The 15,463-nt window shown below is 58.3% G+C and overlaps 1 protein-coding gene across 2 annotated transcripts in view; it reads left to right on the forward strand.

Annotated features, from left to right (window-relative positions):
• Positions 1-9,616: 9,616 nt before the first annotated feature.
• The window catches only part of LOC101959776 (potassium inwardly rectifying channel subfamily J member 12), a 72,382-nt gene continuing 66,535 nt past the window's right edge, over positions 9,617-15,463 (forward strand). Inside the window, exon 1 of one of the 2 annotated variants that reach the window (XR_013436426.1) lies at positions 9,617-10,247. The gene's annotated coding sequence lies outside the window, so the exon portion shown is untranslated. The remainder of the gene's footprint in view (positions 10,248-15,463) is intronic. The other variant, XM_005339436.3, reaches the window with a different exon arrangement.

The following is a 15,463-nucleotide window of genomic DNA, read 5'->3' on the forward strand; positions in this document are numbered from 1 at the left end:
AGGTGGAGGTTGCTAGAACTAAGGATACTTTTTTTTTTCTTTCCTCATTCAAATACAGGTGCCCCTAAGTCCCATCCCTTACATGTCTCCTGCTCTAGAACTTCCTGCCAGGAAGAGAGCCTCAGCAACATCAGTAAGGTCACACGCAAGAAATGACGGTGACAAAATAAGAGCCACTAGTCTTCACAGAGGGCTTGCTCTGTGCCAGACACTAGGCATAATGCTTCCCTCATCTGATCCTTACCTAGGTCTGTGAGGCAGCCATGAGTGGAGTCCCTATTTTGCAGAGGAAGAAACGGAGACACAGAGAGGTTAAGTAACTTGCCTAAGGTCACACAGCTCCTGAGCAAGGATGTCAGGATTTTGAACCCCAGGTTGTCTGACCCAGGGAGCTTGTGCGATTTGATCTCCCACTGCCCACCATAGCATAGTGGGCGCACAAGTGGGATTGAACAGATGTTTGGCCCATTTCACAATCCTCTGTATTCACGAAAGGACAATTTCTGGGCTGGGCTGGGCTCTGTGGGTCCACGGTGGTTCCGAAAGTCCTCAGGCCCATTCCTGGGCAGGTTAATGGGTTTTAAATGGAGTCGATGTGAGTTGCCCTCATGCTGTGGATGAGGCAGCCTGGGGGGTGGGGGGAGGGTCTCCTCCAGCTCTGGGACCAAACTTCTGAGCAGGGACCCTCTCGGGGGACCTACATCACCGATTTAAATAGGCCAGGATGCGAGCAGGGAGGATGCAAGGGCGCCCTGGTGGGATCTCCTGACCTACTACGGAAACCTCCAGAGTGTCCCTGGTATCAGTCAGCCCTCCTGCTGCAGGGCCAGGGGACAAGGCTGTCCCCAGGAAGAGGATGCACCACTCCCTAGAGCTCCTGTGAGATCCAGGCCATCGCGGTGTGTTCATTCATCACCACCGACAGGACGGGGTCGGGCCTGCCGCGCAACTCCACGGGCATCGGCCCTGGCAGGGAACCCCGTGAGCCAGGAGGCCTTGGGGGGGTGGGTTTTGGAGTTCAGCACCGGGAGCAGGGGCTGGGGCGTCGGGGCCAGCCTCCTCCCACGGAATGGGGCCGTCTCTCTCTAATTAATTTGGGGAGACCACATGGAATCACGGGACATGGTCCAGAGATAAATGGCTCCTTTCTCTTGTCCTCCCTTAACCTCCTATTCCCCTCCCAGCAACCAGTTTCTGGTGTCGCCTTCTAGAATATTCTATCAAACACACCCTTGTGTGTACCTATCTTTTTAAAAAAAAAATCTCAAGGGTGGCATCCAACGCCCTCTCTTTTGTACCGGTTTTTCACCATGTCTTATGACACTTCTATGTGAGATGCGTCCCACAGACATTTATGGAGCACCTACTAAGTGCCAGGCAGTGCTGTCACGTGGCCAGGAGGGCAGCCCTGCCCTCAGAGTCCTGGTGGCCGGCTGTCCTGCTCTGTGGCATTGACGCTGTGCCGTGGTGGCCTTCGCCTGGGGGGACACTGTGCGCTCTGTCCCATCACAGCGTGAGTAAATTTGGATGCACCACTTGCGAGATTTATCAGAGGGCTAAATTCCTAGGCCTGAATTTTCCAGGATTCAGGGGATGTGTCTGAATGTGGCCAGCTGTGACCAGATTTTGGGGGCAATGTCAGGTGTAGGTTGTGGACAGGGAGGTGCCCCAGGTTGGGGACCCAGGTGACCCTGCGGGAGATGGGGCTGATAGGGATGGAGAGCCGCCTGCAAGGACTGTGAAGAGAACATGGCTGGGGAGGAAGGAGCCCTCGGGAGCCCTCAGGCTGAGGGAGAGCAGAAGTCGAGAGGGATAATGTCCCTGGAGAGCTGTGATGGAGGAGTCCGGGAGGCTGTGTGTGCCCGGAGGAGGCCTGAGACTCAGCTGGGCCTCCCTGTGTGCTGTCTGGAGAGCTCTGGGTGGTCCCTCCACGCACCCAGTGAATACTCTGAGTACAGACCTGGCACTGCTGCCACTAGTCAGTGCACAGAGCACTGGAGGGGCAGCAGTTCACCTTTGGGGGGAACATCGTGCCCATTCTGCAGCTCAGAAAACTGAGGTTTGGAAGGAGAAGGCAAAGGCTTGGGTCCCCCAAAATCCCATCTCCATCCTTCCTGCTTCCCATCCCTGAGAACTGCCTGGGCTGAGGACGCTCCTGTAAGTCGGCGCTTCCAGCCCCCGTTGATTCCTGGGAGTGGGCTTCAGCTGGCCAGTGCCACCCTCCTGTCCTGCCCATGGGCCCGATACTGGGGCTGGGCCCCCACAAAATCTGCTCTGGCCTGACAAGATTTCCAGCCCTGGGCTGGGATTGTGGCTCCGCGGTAGAGCGCTCGCCTCACACGGGTGGGACCCGGTTCGATCCTCAGCACCACATCAACATAAAGGCATGGTGTTGTGTCCATCTACACCTAAAAACTACATTTTAAAAAAATAAAGAAAGAAAGGAGTTTTCCAGCCCTGTTCCCGGGGCTCCACAGCTTCCACCTGACTCTCACTGAGTCATGACCCCTTAGAAGGTCAGCCCCCAGCACACGGAGGCCCAGGGCACAGAAGGCCTTAGCTGGCTGAGCTCTCTGAAGCACAAATCGGTTTTACCCCAGAGAGACCCACTCCCCACACTCTGCTCAGCCTGAGAGCAGACCAGGGTCAAGTCGGCAGTTAGATCTCCCCTGCCCAACAGGACAGCAGAGTCCTTAGGGATCTCAGCCAGCACCTGGGGCAGATCCACCACCTGGGGCAGGTCCACTTAGAGGGTGCTCAGGGTGTTCTGGAGTCCAGCCTGGCCACAGGGCAAGTGGGAGATCAGAGGCCTCAAAAGACCAGGAATGGGTGGGTAGGGGCAGAGCTGCATTCCAACCAGGCTGGATTCCTGTCCTGTTGACCACCACCAAGCCTTGTCCCTCCCCGTCGCCCAGTTATCCAGCTTATTCCACTCAACAGAGTAACTCGACTTAAATATTTTTTTTCAAGTGCCTCACACACTCCTCATCCCTGAGCAGAGGCCCCCCCGGGGTGGGGGTGGGGGTGCTGGGCCTGGAGAGACCTGTCAGCGGCCAGAGAAGCAGTGGAATCCCGCCTTTCCAAGTCAGCTGGAGTCGGGAGCCCTGGGAGTCAGGGCTGGACACAGAGATGAGTGAGCAGAAGCCCCCTCCCGGGAGGACAGATCACCCCCAGTGTTTATCTCCAAACTCTTAGCTTTCTCCATTTGCTGATGCAAACACATTTGTAGTTTTCTTTTTTTCTTAACACAAACAGGATCACCTAGCAGTCCCTAATCTGCCTCTTGATTCCTGCGGGAGGGGGCAGTTTGGGACAATTCACGGACTCAGATGAAACACTGGAGGCCAAGGGCTCTGCCCGCTGCAGAGGACGGAGGACGAGGGCCAGGGCCAGGAGGGCCAGTCCTGCCTGGCTTTGGGGCAGAGTCCCCCGGGGTCTGTGGAGTGATGGCCCCACGTGGGGACCTCAGTGGGGGAGGCCGGGAGGGGGGCAGGCAGAGCCCACTAGGGTGGAGAGGGGCTGGGTAATTGGCCGGATTATCCCAGCGGGAAGGCCTCCTTGGGGGACAGCTATTTTTAAACTCTGAGAGACTGAAGCCACTTCCCTCCCTCCCATTATTGCCCTTTATTCCTGTCCTCCTGGGGCCTGCAGGCCTGGCCCGCCTTCCTGGAAGCTCTGTCCCTTTAGGGGAGGAGACAGAATGGAAGGGGGCAGGGAGAGGGGAAGACACCCCTCCGCCTGGACCCCCATCTCTGGTCCCCACGTGCCTCAGCGCCCTGTTCTAGAGGAAGAAAGAGGTTTTGGGGAAGCTTCAGGGATATTTTGGAGGCCTTGGTCTTTTTACTCTCTGTGGCCTCACCCCTTGAGGGTTACTGGAAATTTCTTAAATTAAAAACAGGAGGGGGGGCTGGGGATGTGGCTCAAGCGGTAGCGAGCTCGCCTGGCATGCATGCGGCCCGGGTTCGATCCTCAGCACCACATACCAACAAAGATGTTGTATCCGCCAAAAACTGAAAAATAAATATTGAAATTCTCATAAAAAAAAACCAAAAACAGGAGGGGGCTGGGGAGGTGGCTCAAGCGGCAGCGCGCTCGCCTGGCATGCGCAGGGCACTGGACTGGGTTGGATCCTCAGCACCACGTACAAATAAAACGAAGAGGTCGTGTCCACCGAAAAACTATAAAATAAATATTAAAAACAAAACAAAACAGAACACCAGGATTGTTGGGTTCATGACCAAAGGTCTAGGGGGTCGATCCATGGGACTCAAAAGATGGGGCCGGAATCTTGCTTCTCTCAGTGTCTCAGCTCTGCTTTCCTCTGAGTGGGTGGGTTCATGTCAGGTGGGTCCACCCAACGTGGGGGCAGAGGTGTCCCCGAGGCTCCTCCGTTCCACCACTCCGGCAGCCCTGGGAAGTCAAACGCCTCCTTTTCCTGCAGATCCAACCAAAGTCCTAGGGCTGAACCTCTCGTCGCTGTTTGGCGAATGTATCATTCAACCAATCACTGTGATGCCTACTGCCAGGCCTCCGTCACTTCCTCCCCCTGGGCCTGGGGATGGCCCCAAGCCCACAGGAGACAATTTGATTGCAGGGTATGGGGTCAGAAGAGTGGGTGAGATCCCCAGGAGTAAGATTCTCAGAAGAGGGGGGGCCTAAACAATGGCAGGACTTGGGACCCATGACACCTCTGACAGTTGCCCAGCCTGGACAAAATATCCTAAAAATCCAGACCCTCCCGATGCCCAGGAGATGCAGGATGGAGCCCGATGGAAAGTCTTGGCCTTCCACTTGGCCCCCTGCTGCCTGCCTGGCCACCGTGAGAGCATCCTCCTCAAAGCCAGAGCTCCAGGGGAGGAGCCCGGGGAGGAGAGGTAGGCCCAGGGACTGTCAGAGCCCAGCACCAGGGAATCAGTCCGCGCCAGCTCCCAGAGCTGATCAATGCCTGCTTCCGGCAGGCGGGGAGGGGCGGGAGGGACTCAGTGTCCTGTTCCCCGGGCTGCCATCATTCCTGAAGTTCTGCACGCCTCAGATCAATGCTTCAGGGTCAGCCTGGGGCCTTCGGGCACCTGGGTGGGGGAGGGGTGGATGTGCCTGCCTGTGTGACTGCCTGCAAGGTCCTAGCCACTCCCCCCCACCCCCCCACCCCCACAGCATCTCTGGGGACAGGGCCCTTGTCTTCCCTCGGCAATCACTCCCACCTGTGTGTTGCCTAGCACATGCCAAGAGCACAGCTGGTATGGGCCATTGTCACCATCAGTTTTGGTCATTATCATCACAGACTGTCTTGGGACAAATGGTGCTAAGGAAAGAGACCAGGCTGTGGGTAGAGTTACCGGGTTCTGCTTTGTGGCTTCTTGTCACTAGAAGAGAGCTGGGAACCTTTCTTTCCAGCTCAACTGGCCTTTGACCCCCCTCCCTGGGGTGGGTGGAGTTTAAGTGGAATGCCACCCTGCCCTTCTGGGCTTCCTGCCCTGGGCTCAGAACAGAAATGTGTATTCTGGAACCAGCCAGCACCCAGGTCTCTTTGGCAGGGTAAAGCACTGAGAAAGAGGGGAAGGCTCCAACCCTGGCCACTTGCAAGTTTTGTGCTGACAGGTAGACTGTGACTTCACACAGGGTCAAGTGCGGGTCTACAATAGTACAGGTGCAGGGAGGCACGGCTGCAAGAACTCAGCAGAGGAGATCCATTCATGCACGCGCCTGCCATTCCCATTCTGTAGACACTGATCACACACCCAGGGTGTGCTGAACCCTGGGCGGCACCCAGGGACCTGTCTCTGTCCTCCCAAGAGCTGATGGGCCAAGGGGAGAGAGAAACATTGAACTTGACACCTCAGTCACCATCGAAGCAGAGCAGAGTTGTGGAGTGCAAGAGTCCCAGAGGTAGGACAGATCTCTTCCAGGGGAGCTGGCTGAAATAGCTGCTCCTAAAGGAAGAACCATGCCAAGAAACACCATTCTTGACCCAGCACAGTCAGTGGGTGCTGAGACCCGGCTGGTAGCCGGCCTGCATGGCCAGCCAGTGAGTCTGGAAGAGGGAGTCCCAGGGCCCTGGGTGTCCTGAGAGTGGCAGGTCCCCAGCCTGGGAGATTTTGACTTTCAGACCCAATTCACATTTTGATGGTCTTCTGCTGGTCGGGAGAGGCCCCGAGTGCGGAGTCCAGGCCCTGGTCTAGGGCAGGCAGGAGAAATCCTGACATGTCTCTGGAGGAAGCATTCTTGGGGAGCATTCTTGGGTAGGTGCAGCTGTCTGGCTGGCTGAGGAGAGACACCGGGCAGGGGTCACCTGGGTTCTGTATCTCAGTGGATAATAGCAAATGCTTGACTTGTGCGTAAAACAAAAGCAGTGGCGTTTTATGAAGATGTGACGACCCTAAGAGCCAGCAGCTAGCCAGGTATGATGGCACACACCTGTAATCCCAGCAACTCCGGAGGCAGAGGCAGGAGGCCAGAGTCGGCAGTTTAATGAGACCCTGTCTCCAAAGAAAATGAAACAATAAAAAGCGCTGGAGAGGAAGCTCAGTAGAGAGTGCTCCTGGGTTCAATCCTTAGTATGAAAAAACAAAAACAAAAACAAACCAAACAATAAAAAAAAAAACCAGAAAGGAAAATAGAAAGAAAGAAAAAGAAAAAGAGAACTGGCAATTGCAGCAGAGAGAGCTGAGGTTGCGACCCTGCTGTGCAGAGTGCACTCTCTGGGAGCCACTTGGTGAGCCTCACTGTCCTCAAAATGGAGAGATCAAAAATGATACGGGGGGGGGGGGCTCCTCTGACCTCCCAGACTGTGGCTCTAGGGACGCTCGCCTTGCACCTTTGTTGCTCATGTACTGAGGACAGGGTTGGGAGGTCCCTTGGCAACATCCATGTCCTGGGGCAGCTCCTTCCCTGGAGGGGAAGAAGGGGAATTTCAGGTTAAGGGACAGTTGGGCGCAAGGCAGTGCCACAGGACACCCAGCACAGGCCCATCTCGCTGGCTCCTCCTCTGGTTGTGTCGGGGGGAGGTTATTATTCTTATTGCTGGGGTTGTTACCACCCCAAGTTTACAGGGAAGGAAGCGGGACCTCCGCGAGGGATGTATCCAAGGGCTGTCTCCTGGGAGGGGCAGTGCTGGGGTGTGGGTAAGGGCTGTCTCCTGGGAGGGGCAGTGCTGGGGTGTGGGTCCACCTTGGGACACTCCCAAACGCTTCTAGCTCAACAGAAAGCAGGCGGCATGCCTCTGATCTTGCAGGAGGAGGTCATGAGCCTTTCTGCCCACAGGTGGAGCCCACCAGTGCAGGTATGTGCACTGATTAGAGGTCTGCCCGTGTGTCTGTCCTCCTGGTCCTCAGTCTCTGCGTCTGGAACATGGGAATGTTCCTCAAAGGGAGGTTGGTGCCCCTAACCCTGGCAGAGGACCCACAACAGCCTGGGGTGATTAAGAATTGAACTCCAACCTTGCAAGTGGGTTGGGAGGGTAAGGTGTGAGAACTAAAGGCAGTGACCTGGACCATTTGGTTTGCTTCTCTCCTGGGGCATTCCCTGCTGGCTGACCTTGGGCAAGACACTTGCTCTTTCTGTGAAATGAATCTGAAAAGGGGGCCCAGGAAGAAGACCCCCCCCCGCCTCCCATGGGCCATCTTGGAGAACGACTGGGTGGGAGGGGTGTGCGTGTGTGTATGTGTGCACGCTCGGGCGCGCGGAGGTGTGCGTTCATGCATATTGATTATCGAGGCTTGATGACATCCTAGACTCACCCCCGGTCCCAGGAGTTATCAGAATCCTAGACCCAGAGGAGCCCCTAGAGTGTGTCTGCTCATTTTCTTACCCCCCAGCCAAGGGGAGGCTATGGGCACCCACAGTGGGACCCTTGCAGAGGGGTGACTTAGGCCTGATTCCCCTGGGATAGTTGGGTAGTCTTCTAGAATTCGAATGAGGAACTTTGAGGGCTTTTTCTTTTGCCCCCCAACCTTTGGCCCTCTTCTGGACATTGGGGCAGGGAAGGGTAGGAACTGAGTTGTTTCCTTCCTTGGACACTTGGAAGGAGAAGGGAAAACTTCCTGAGAGCTTTTGGTCTCTTGAGAGTCTGGTGTCCCAGGAGGAGGAGGAGGAAGCCAGGACATGGTGTGGTTGTCCAGGGCAGGTGTGGGGGTGTTGGGGCCAAGTCCTCCAGGATATCTCTTTTCTCTCCACTGGTAAGGCAGGGTCTCAGTTTCTTTATTTGTAAAATGTGGCAATGAGGGTATCTACCCCAGAGGGTCAAAGGGATGGTGTAAAGCTAGTCAGGTCCTTTGCACAGAGCTGAGCCCCCAATGACCTCAGCCCATTTTACCCAGCCCAGAACCATGCTGAGCACTTTATGTATACTGATCTCCTTTAGCCCTTGCTCCAGCTCCATAAGACAGGGATTCCCCGGATCTTGGCTTGACCCTAGGGAAACTGAAGCCCTGAGTGGCAAGTGACTTGCCTCCAACTTGTCAGTGGAAGAAGTGGGATTTTCAAACACAGCACAGCCTGAGGATGGTGAGTGCTCCAGATGACTGTGGGGCCTTGGGTGAAGAGCCTGGGTCACAGCCCTGGGCTGGGGGAGCCTGCAGACGGCTCTGCACTGAGCTGCCTGCCAGCAATCTGGGCGGAGGCCAGAGAGCCGTCCTCCTTGGTTAGAATCCTGCAGCCAGTCTCCCCGCTGTGCAGACACATAATTATATTTCACATTAAAGGGGAAGCTGGAGGCTGAGGGGGGCCTAGGAGCCCTTTGAGATTTGTGCTCTGGGCATAGACCCTGCCTCCCCAGCCCAATTCTCTGGCCCCTGGGCTGAGCTGGGGTTCAGGCCAGTGATAAAATGGGGTTTCCCTGGGTCAGGGCCCAGCCAGGCTGGTCTGTCTGCCAGGATGAAAGGCCTGGGCCCTGCAGGAGGCAGAGAGATGTGAGGCTCAGACAATAGGCCCCAGGAGGCTGAGAGGGCAGGGCGCCTGGGGACAGGTTGAGGAGGAAGCCTGAGCCTCCCAGACAGGGGTGGGTAAGAGGAGGGGGTCACACCACGGTCAAGTCGGCCCAGAGAGGGCAGGGGGGAGGAACACAGAGGAGAAAGCAGGAAATGGGAGAAGCCAAACTGAGCACAGGATGGGGAGGGGAGATATGCCATTAAGGGGAGGTGGTGGTGGTATGTGCGTGAATGTGTGTGCTTGGTGTGCAAAGCGAAAGGATTATGTGAAGAGTGCACGAGTTTAGCTATGTGTATGGGTGCACATGTGTAGACACTGCCATTTGTGTGCACGTGCAAGTGTGTATGCACCTGTGTACCTGCGACCATCACGCATGTCAGGACATATGTTTCACGTGTGTGGACGCGATGCCTGGGCTTGTGTGTCTGGCTGTGTGCGCTCCTGTTCAAGATTCCCCTGTCTGTGTATGCATGCCTGTGTGTGTATGCTCGCCATGCACCTGTGTGTGGTGCGCGTGTCCCCGGGAGGATGTGCCTGTGTGTGTGTGTGTATGTGTGCGCGCGCGCGCGCGTCCCAGTGCGCAAGTGGCTGGCGGAGTGTGTGTGTGTGTGTGAGGGGGGGCATCCTGGGGCTACGAGGGGGGCGCAGGGCCAGGCCAGGGCCGTGGTGGGCGGGGGCAGCAGCAGCAGCAGCAGCAGCACCGCGGTGCAGGGCGGGCGTGCTCTGGGCGGAGAGTTAGACGAGTTGCCGAGCTGGGCAACGGTGGCAGCGGGGCGCGGAGCTGGGTGCGCGCCGAGCTTCTGCCTCCCGCCGCCTCCTCGCCTCCATTCCTCGCTCCCCGTCTTCCCCGGGCCACGCCGCCGCTGCCGCCGCTGCGACCGCCTCCCTGGGAACGGTAGCCGGGGGAGGGGGGCCTGGCGCGGCTGAAGCCCGCGGGAGGTGCCGGACTCCCGGGGCGTAGGGGAGCGCGCCCGGCCCTGCCCGAGATCAGATAACAGCCGGCGGGGGAGGGGGTGGACCGGCCGCGCTCACAGCGGGACTGAGGGACCGTCGCCAGCTGCGCTGGCCCGAGCGAGCGCCCCGCGGCCGGGGGCGCCGTCCAGGCGCGCGCCCCCGACCCGTGGCTAGACCCCGGCGATCCGCGTCAGGGACGGACGCGCCCCTCGGCATGGAGCACCCCCGGGGGCTACCCTGAGGAGGAGGAGGAGGAGGCGGCGGCGGCGGCGGCGGCGATGCAGCCAGCGCAGCGGCAGCCGGGGCCAGGAACGGCCGCCCAGAGCTCGGAGGACGCGGAGCGCGCCGCGCCCGGGCTACTGACCGAGGTAAGTGTGTGGCCGCAGGCGCACGGACCCCCCCAGGAACCCGGCCCCCAGCTCCCCGCAGGCCGCCTTCCCGGCCCGGTGTGCGCACGAGGCGGTGCAGCAACAGGGAAGGTGGGGCAGGAGGGTTCTTCCTCGCTCTCGTTTTTCATCTTTTTTTTTTTCCTCCCTTGGTGAACCATCGGAGGAAATGCTGACTGCGAGCTTTTCTTCCTCTGCCATGTCTCCGGGCTACCGCCACCAGGGAACTTTGCTCCGGGCTAACCTTCGTCCCGGGGGGCGCTCGGGAAAACTTTGAGGAGCCTCGGCCCCCCTCTGGCCGGTTTGCATGAGGTGGGGGGGCTCAGAAAGGAGCTGGAGGAGCTACTTTGGCGCGCGGCTTTGGTCTCTCCAGGCGTGACCTTCCTAGAGACCCCACCGTCAAGGTGGGGCCACTGAGAGGGCGCGTGGGATTTAGGAGCTGGCCTCTGGGGCGTTCCCAGCTGGATACCAGCGGGGTCCTTGAAGTGGTTTCTCTTTCCGTCTCTTGTGCTCTCATGGAGTAAAAACATTCTGGAAATGGTTCTCAGCCAGAGGTTCGTTCTGCTTTTGGAGAAGCCCGCCGGGCTTCAGGGCTGAGGGTCCATCCTGGGTGTGCATGCTTGCTCTAAGTGCCCTGGTCGGGGGGGGGGGGGGAGAGCTGGAAGGGGATTCAGCGGCTCAAGGCAAGTGACAACTGGGTTGGGAAGCGCTTTGGGAGGGGGGGTCTTCCAATGCGATTGGAGGCCTTGGCGGTGTCTGTGCCTCTGTGCACATGTCATGTGAGTGTCTTAAAAACCTGTGTTACGAATGGGGTCACAGGAAAGTATTTCTTTGGTGGTGGCCTCCCCTTCTGGGAGGTTCTACCTCCCTGCAGCCCGGACTTGTGGAGACTTGGAGCCATCCCCTTCCCGTTTCCCAGGGGGCGTACCCATCCAGGAGTGTGGTGCTGCCTGGGGCCATTTCTAGTTTCTTCTTCACTCCCCTGTGCCCAAGTCTGAGCCTTGCTATAAAGTGCTGGGGGACCTCCTGCTCCCCTACATCGGCGTCTCCGAACCGGGGTTCTTAGGCTCTGTCTCCCGGGAGCGCCAAGGCGCCCACACGCCGCTGAAATCGGCAGCCGCCTCCTCGAAGGTGCGAACCCAGAAGGCGTTAGCCTCCGGCCTACCCTTGGCTCCCTCCCTGAGGTGCCAGCAAAGGCCAGCCCCTGGGTGCTGACCCCCCCACCCGGGACCGGACCCCAGCCTCACTTTGCGCTAGGTTGCACGTTGACAGCCCTTTTCTCACTCGAAGCTCCACCCTGGACCGCCGCCATGTGGCAGGAGAGAGACAGCTCAGCACCAGAGACTTGGGGTCTTCTGGAGGAGTGCTCCCTCTTGTAGTCTCAGAAGAGCCCCCTCCTTGTCTGCCAGGGACCTCCAAAGAGACTTCTCATTATAGTCTATATCGCAGTTTTCTGGTGGCCCCTCCCAACAGCTAGGGGACCTCAGGTTGGCTGCGGGGGAGGGGGGGTACCCTGGGAGGGCTGGCATCAGGTGGGGCCAGGCCTCTTGAGAGAGAGCAGGGTGTGAGGGGGAGGAGCTCGAGCATCCTTGCCCACAGGGAGGTAGGCTCCAGTGTGCTGGACCACAAGGAAGGGCTCTCTTCTCCTCTAGGGCACTGCTGTGCACATACAGTAGGCGCTCTCTAGATGTTGAGAGTTGGCCCAAGCCTAGAAGAAGTGAAACCCAAGTTTCAGATCACCTCCTTGTTCCCCTCCCTGGTGAGAGCATAGTTGAGCTCCTTCCTCCGCTCGGAAGAGAAAGAGTCTTCTCTTGGGGAAGGGGACAGGGTTGTCTGGCTATCTCTGGATGCTGGCTGTGCCCGATTGCCATGTCAGATCTCCACAGGGCCACCTGGTGACTGAGGCAGGGGTCCCTCCAGGTAGATACCTGGTGGAGGGATGTTCCAGGGGCTGAGCTGTGCTGGAGAAGCTGTTGCCCAAAGCCTTGCAGCAGGTTGGGTTGAAACAAACCTTCAGGTAGCTCTCTCCTGGCCTGGGGCTGCCCTGCCAGCCTTCCTGCCCGGGGGCTACCATATCCCTGTCCCCAAGTCTGATCCAAGAGGGACGGGGTGACACTAGGTGGCCCCAAAGCAGTGAAATAATAACAACAGCGGTGATAATAGTAACCCCAGGATCGGGGACAGCAGCACCCTGCAGTGCTGCATACAGCACTGGGCCAGCCGGCCTGTGTGCCATTTCCTCTTCTCTGGCCAGGCCTCTGGTGCCCTGGGCCACAGTTGGCAACACCATGCATGGTACCTGGAGGCCTTGGCACAAGGTGGGGGGGTGAAAGTGACTGTATTGTCACTCCTAGTAACCCTTATGGTCCTTGCTAGGCCTGCAGGCAGGGGCTGCTGCTGCACCTCTATGCTGGCCCAGTGGTCCCCTCAGCCCCTGGGTGCCCAGGAACTCTGGGCTGGGCCCTCCCTTTGACAGGTGCACCTGGTGCCTGTGGCTGAGACTTGGCCAGGGCTTTCCTGTGAGTGACACATGGGCACACCTGCCTGTCCCCTGGGGCCTGCTGCTGGAGCCCTGCCACGGCTGGCACCAGGGAGAGGCTGGGAGGGGGGCAGCTTGTGGGCAGCAGGAGGGGTGGAGGCTGGGCCGGCCGTGCGGAAGGTGTGGTGGGCGTGGGCTCGGCCCCACAGAGGCTGCTGTGGGGGATTGGCAGTGTGGTAGGGAGCCTGCAGAGGGAAAGGCTGCAGATGAAAGCTAGCCGCCTGGAAACTGGGCCGCGGGCAGGGCTGCCGGAGGCTTCAAGAGGAGCCATGGGGTTGGGGGTGGGGGGACTGGGTGGGGGCAGGTGGGTTTTCCGGAGGAGCCAGGCCTCAGGCAGGACCAGAGCCCTTACTGGGCACACTGGCTGAGGGCCCAGCGTTCTGCTAGTTGATTTAATTTCCTAATGGCTTGCCAGTGCAGAGGGTGGCATTAGCTTCATTCTACAGATGGGATTGGAGGCTGAGGAGGCTCTGGAGGGGCCATAAGCTGTGAGCGTCTGACCCAGAGTCCTGGAACTTTCCTAGGCACTGACCTTACTCTTCCTTGCTCAGCAGACACCCCACCCAGGGGTATTTATGGACCAGGCTGGCTTTAGCTACCTGCTCCCCGAGAAAGGTCCCACACAGGCCCTGGGGGCCTGCCCTTCCAGTTCCCAGAGAGCTTCATCCTCAGGACCTAGTGAAGGCCTGGCATGTAGTAGGTGCTCAGTAAATGTCCAAAGATGCTTCAGTGACTCTGGCTTGGCTGGACTGGCACCAACTGTGGAGGCATGTGCTCTGGGGGTGAAGTGCCCCGTGGTCCCCTGTGCAGTGTGTCCAGCATGCCCAGAAGTGCTTCATACATGGCTGTTGAATGAGTGGCTCTCACCATGTGGGAGGGAGACTCGAGGGAAGTAGTGCCAGGGAGGAGGTGGGGTGAGGGAGATGCACTTCTCTGGGCCTCGCTTCTCTGGGCCTTGGTTTCTTGACTGTGCAGTGGATCTGAGGCCCCAGCCACAGGAAGGCCCCTGGGATTACCTGGGATGGGGAAGTAGAAATGTGAGCTTTGGTGTGTGAGCTCTGAGGGCCAGGGGGAGTGGTCTCAGCAGAAATGAGGGTGCGAGGACCTTGCAGATCCTGGCCCCGGGCCCCCTCCTTAGCCCCCCGCCCTGTGGCACTGGAGCCCTGGAGCCATCTGTGGCATGGCTAACCAGGAGCTGGAGTGCCCCTCTTGGTGCCCCAGGGAGCAGTTCTGCCCTGGCTAGGCCTTAAGGCTGCTCCTCGAGTTGGTGGAGCACAGCCTCCCGAATCCTGCCTGGAAAAGCTCCCAACCTCTCCTGCAGGCCTTGGGCAGCAGAAGCCCCTCTGCACCCTTCACCGGTGGCCTGGGCTTCCTTGGAGGACTCAGGCTCGGGCAGGGGTCAAGGAGCAAACAAGAAATGGTAGAAATGGTATGGAGCAGAGAGGCTTCCACCAGAACATGGTTACTTGAGCACCTACTATGTTCTTGATGACCTCTGGGTGTCAGGGCCTTTCCTCCATCCCAGCTTGGCTCCTCCCACCACCCTTTTTCCTTCCGCTTGATCTTGCTGAGCCTCCAACAGACGAGGTTCACACCTACCTCAGGGCCATGGCCTATGCTGTTCTCCCTGCCTGGGCCACTCTTTTCCAGATCTCTACTTCTTCCTGCCCTTCAGGTCTAGTCCAAATGCTACCTCCTCTCTAAGGCCTCCCTGACTGGCCTCCTTCACCCCATATTCCCTGCCTCCTGCTCTGCTTTTCTCTTAATGCCTCCTGCTTCAATACATTTTGTCTTGTTTGTTGTCTGCCTCCCCTGGGGATACAGACTCCTCGACTCTGCCGTTCCCCCTCAGCTCTATCCCCAGGGCCTGCCCTCCCGTGTATAGTAGGTGCTCAGTAAACACATCGGGTGGAATGGGCTGCTTCAGACATGCATCATGCCTAACACCCCGCAAATGCCCAGGAGCCATGGTAGCTAGAATTGCTGCCCATTTTCTGCAGAGGAGAAGACTGAGCCTCAGAAGGATGACATCACTGCTCCAGAATGATAGACTTGTCCAGGGCAGAGCGGAGATTCAGGCCTTCTCTCCGGGCCTCTGGCCTGCCGTCTGTTCGGCTCCAGGGAGAGGGAGCTGGGTTTATGTCAGGCTTCTCTTCTGGACTGAATTCTTTGTATCGGTGCCCTCACTGGCTGCAAGTTCTGAGCTTCATCACGTCCCCGGCACCTGGCCTGCTTCCAGCTCACCGTGTCCCTGCCCCAACCCTGCAAGAAGGGGCCGAGGCCGTTCCCATTGCAGATCTAAGTGCACTGAGGCCTGGGGAGGCGGACCGCTCAACCTTCAGCCGATTTTTTTTCCTTTTTTAATTAGTGAATCTTAGCTTCCTTCCGTACAAATCATAAAAATGTACGGAGGCCTCAGGAGGTGGGGTTGTGGGGGGAGGTCTCCATTCCTGGCCCAGATCAGCATTTTCACACTTCTGGCTGGGTGTGTTTTGTGTCAGTGCACTTGACTTCTCTTTTCCAGCCTCTTTTTGGACACACCACCCAAGTTCACATGCGCGCGCGTGCGCGCGCACACGTATATGTACATCATATGTGTATATTGATTTTTTAAAATTGGGGCACTGATCAACGTTAGCAGCTTCCTGGTTGTCAAGAG

This window comes from Ictidomys tridecemlineatus, chromosome 3 (genome assembly GCF_052094955.1).
Source record: "Ictidomys tridecemlineatus isolate mIctTri1 chromosome 3, mIctTri1.hap1, whole genome shotgun sequence".
NCBI classification, from domain to species: domain Eukaryota; kingdom Metazoa; phylum Chordata; class Mammalia; order Rodentia; family Sciuridae; genus Ictidomys; species Ictidomys tridecemlineatus.